Below are 4,846 nucleotides of genomic sequence, written 5' to 3'. Positions count from 1 at the left end.
TCGTGACAGTAGAATGAGTGAGCACCACTCCTAGGGGTCGTGACAGTAGAATGAGTGAGCACCACTCCTAGGGGTCGTGACAGTAGAATGAGTGAGCACCACTCCTAGGGGTCGTGACAGTTGAATGAGTGAGCACCACTCCTAGGGGTCGTGACAGTAGAATGAGTGAGCACCACTCCTAGGGGTCGTGACAGTAGAATGAGTGAGCACCACTCCTAGGGGTCGTGACAGTTGAATGAGTGAGCACCACTCCTAGGGTCGTGACAGTTGAATGAGTGAGCACCACTCCTAGGGTTGTGACAGTAAATGAGTGAGCACCACTCCTAGGGGTCGTGACAGTTGAATGAGTGAGCACCACTCCTAGGGGTCGTGACAGTTGAATGAGTGACACCACTCCTAGGGGTCGTGACAGTGAAGAGTGAGCACCACTCCTAGGGGTCGTGACGTAGAATGAGTGAGCACCACCCTAGGGTCGTGACAGTAGAATGAGTGAGCACCACTCCTAGGGGTCGTGACAGTAGAATGAGTGAGCACCACTCCTAGGGGTCGTGACAGTAGAATAGTGAGCACCACTCCTAGGGTCGTGACAGTAGAATGAGTGAGCACCACTCCTAGGGGTCGTGACAGTAGAATGAGTGAGCACCACTCCTAGGGGTCGTGACAGTAGAATGAGTGAGCACCACTCCTAGGGGTCGTGACAGTAGAATGAGTGAGCACCACTCCTAGGGGTCGTGACAGTAGAATAGTGAGCACCACTCCTAGGGTCGTGACAGTAGAATGAGTGAGCACCACTCCTAGGGGTCGTGACAGTAGAATGAGTGAGCACCACTCCTAGGGGTCGTGACAGTAGAATGAGTGAGCACCACTCCTAGGTCGTGACAGTAAATGAGTGAGCACCACTCCTAGGGGTCGTGACGTAGAATGAGTGAGCACCACTCCTAGGGGTCGTGACAGTAGAATGAGTGAGCACCACTCCTAGGTCGTGACAGTAGAATGATTGAGCACCATCTAGGGGTCGTGACAGTTGAATGAGTGAGCACCACTCCTAGGGGTCGTGACAGTTGAATGAGTGAGCACCACTCCTAGGGGTCGTGACAGTAGAATGATGAGCACCACTCCTAGGGTCGTGACAGATGAATGAGTGAGCACCCACTCCTAGGGGTCGTGACAGTTGAATGGTGAGCACCACTCCTAGGGGTCGTGACAGTAGAATGAGTGAGCACCACTCCTAGGGTCGTGACAGTTGAATGAGTGAGCACCACTCCTAGGGGTCGTGACAGTGAATGAGTGAGCACCACTCCTAGGGGTCGTGACGTAGAATGAGTGAGCACCACTCCTAGGGGTCGTGACAGTAGAATGAGTGAGCACCACTCCTAGGGGTCGTGACAGTAGATGAGTGACCACTCCTAGGGGTCGTGACGTGAATGAGTGAGCACCACTCCTAGGGGTCGTGACAGTAGAATAGTGAACCCACTCCTAGGGGTCGTGACAGTAATGAGTGAGCACCACTCCTAGGGTCGTACAGTAGAATGAGTGAGCACCACTCCTAGGGGTCGTGACAGTAGAATGAGTGAGCACCACTCCTAGGGGTCGTGACAGTAGAATGAGTGAGCACACTCCTAGGGTCGTGACAGTAGAATGAGTGAGCACCACTCCTAGGGGTCGTGACAGTAGAATGAGTGAGCACCACTCCTAGGTCGTGAAGTGAATGATGAGCACCACTCTAGGGGTCGTGACAGTAGAATGAGTGAGCACCACTCCTAGGGGTCTGTGACAGTAGAATGAGTGAGCACCACCCTAGGGGTCGTGACAGTAGAATGAGTGAGCACCACTCCTAGGGGTCGTGACAGTAGAATGAGTGAGCACCACTCCTAGGGTCGTGACAGTAGAATGAGTGAGCACCACTCCTAGGGGTCGTGACAGTAGAATGATTGAGCACCACTCCTAGGGTCGTGACAGTAGAATGAGTGAGCACCACTCCTAGGGGTCGTGACAGTAGAATGAGTGAGCACCACTCCTAGGGGTCGTGACAGTTGAATGAGTGAGCACCACTCCTAGGGGTCGTGACAGTTGAATGAGTGAGCACCACTCCTAGGGGTCGTGACAGTAGAATGAGTGAGCACCACTCCTAGGGGTCGTGACAGTAGAATGAGTGAGCACCACTCCTAGGGGTCGTGACAGTTGAATGAGTGAGCACCACTCCTAGGGGTCGTGACAGTTGAATGAGTGAGCACCACTCCTAGCGGTCGTGACAGTTGAATGAGTGAGCACCACTCCTAGGGGTCGTGGCAGTAGAATGAGTGAGCACCACTCCTAGGGGTCGTGACAGTTGATGAGTGAGCACCACTCAGTGACAGTTAAGAGTGGCACCACTCCTAGGGGTCGTGACAGTTGAATGAGTGAGCACCACTCCTAGGGGTCGTGACAGTTGAATGAGTGAGCACCACTCCTAGGGGTCGTGACAGTAGAGAGGACGCAACACTTCTTCTCGCCTTTGGAAACTCAGTCGGCACTTCCCCCCCTGCTCCCCTCTAGTCTGATCTCTTCACAGAGAACACTTCCCCTCCCCTCTAGTCTGATCTCTTCACAGAGAACACTTCCCCTCCCCTCTAGTCTGATCCCTTCACAGAGAGCACTTCCTCCCCCCTCTAGTCTGATCCCTTCACAGAGAACACTTCCCCTCCCCTCTAGTCTGATCCCTTCACAGAGAGCACTTCCCCTCCCCTCTAGTCTGATCCCTTCACAGAGAGCACTTCCCCTCCCCTCTAGTCTGATCTCTTCACAGAGAGGACTTCCCCTCCCCTCTAGTCTGATCCCTTCACAGAGAGCACTTCCCCTCCCCTCTAGTCTGATCTCTTCACAGAGAGCACTTCCCCTCCCCTCTAGTCTGATCCCTTCACAGAGAACACTTCCCCTCCCCTCTAGTCTGATCCCTTCACAGAGAACACTTCCCCTCCCCTCTAGTCTGATCTCTTCACAGAAAGCACTTCCCCTCCCCTCTAGTCTGCTCCCTTCACAGGGAACACAGCCCCTCCCCTCTAGTCTGATCCCTTCACAGAGAAGAGCACTTCCCACCCCTCTAGTCTGATCTCTTCACAGAGAGAGAACACTTCCCCTCCCCTCTAGTCTGATCTCTTCACAGAGAGAGAGCACTTCCCCTCCCCTCTAGTCTAATCCCTTCACAGAGAGAGAACACTTCCCCTCCCCTCTAGTCTAATCCCTTCACAGAGAGAGAACACTTCCCCTCCCCTCTAGTCTGATATCCTCACAGAGACACTTCCCCTACCCTCTAGTCTGATCTCTTCACAGAGAGAGCACTTCCCCTCCCCTCTAGTCTAATCCCTTCACAGAGAGAGCACTTCCCCTCCCCTCTAGTCTGATCCCTTCACAGAGAGAGCACTTCCCCTCCCCTCTAGTCTGATCCCATCACAGAGAGCACTTCCCCTCCCCTCTAGTCTGATCCCTTCACAGAGAGCACTTCCCCTCCCCTCTAGTCTGATCCCTTCACAGATAGAACTTCCCCTCCCCTCTAGTCTGATCTCTTCACACAGAGAGAGAGCACTTCCCCTCCCCTCTAGTCTGATCTCCTTGCACAGAGAGAACTTCCTCCCCCCTCTAGTCTGATATCTTCACACAGAGAGAGAGCACTTCCCCTCCCCTCTAGTCTGATCTCTTCACACAGAGAGAGAGAACTTCCTCCCCCCTCTAGTCTGATCCCTTCACAGAGAGCACTTCCTCCCCCCTCTAGTCTGATCCCTTCACAGAGAGCACTTCCCCTCCCCTCTAGTCTGATCTCTTCACAGAGAGCACTTCCCCTCCCCTCTAGTCTGATCCCTTCACAGAGAACACTTCCCCTCCCCTCTAGTCTGATCTCTTCACAGAAAGCACTGCCCCTCCCCTCTAGTCTGCTCCCTTCACAGGGAACACAGCCCCTCCCCTCTAGTCTGATCCCTTCACAGAGAGAGAGCACTTCCCCACCCCTCTAGTCTGATCTCTTCACAGAGAGAGAACACTTCCCCTCCCCTCTAGTCTGTCTCTTCACAGAGAGAGAACACTCTCCTCCCTCTAGTCTAATCCCTTCACAGAGAGAGAACACTTCCCCTCCCCTCTAGTCTAATCCCTTCACAGAGAGAGAACACTTCCCCTCCCCTCTAGTCTGATATCCTCACAGAGAACACTTCCCCTACCCTCTAGTCTGATCTCTTCACAGAGAGAGCACTTCCCCTCCCCTCTAGTCTAATCCCTTCACAGAGAGAGCACTTCCCCTCCCCTCTAGTCTGATCCCTTCACAGAGAACACTTCCCCTCCCCTCTAGTCTGATCCCTTCACAGAGAGAGCACTTCCCCTCCCCTCTAGTCTGATCCCTTCACAGAGAGCACTTCCCCTCCCCTCTAGTCTGATCCCTTCACAGAGAGAGAGAGAACTTCCTCCCCCCTCTAGTCTGATCCCTTCACAGAGAGCACTTCCCCTCCCCTCTAGTCTGATCCCTTCACAGATAGAACTTCCCCTCCCCTCTAGTCTGATCCCTTCACAGAGAGAACTTCCCCTCCCCTCTAGTCTGATCTCTTCACACAGAGAGAGAGTACTTCCCCTCCCCTCTAGTCTGATCTCCTCACACAGAGAGAACTTCCTTCCCCCTCTAGTCTGATATCTTCACACAGAGAGAGAGCACTTCCCCTCCCCTCTAGTCTGATCTCTTCACACAGAGAGAGAGAACTTCCTCCCCCCTCTAGTCTGATCCCTTCACAGAGAGCACTTCCTCCCCCCTCTAGTCTGATCCCTTCACAGAGAGCACTTCCCCTCCCCTCTAGTCTGATCTCTTCACACAGAGAGAGAGCACTTCCCC

This window comes from Salvelinus namaycush, unplaced genomic scaffold (assembly GCF_016432855.1).
Source record: "Salvelinus namaycush isolate Seneca unplaced genomic scaffold, SaNama_1.0 Scaffold711, whole genome shotgun sequence".
In the NCBI taxonomy this organism is placed as follows: domain Eukaryota; kingdom Metazoa; phylum Chordata; class Actinopteri; order Salmoniformes; family Salmonidae; genus Salvelinus; species Salvelinus namaycush.
Note: the sequence above shows the minus strand (reverse complement) of the source record.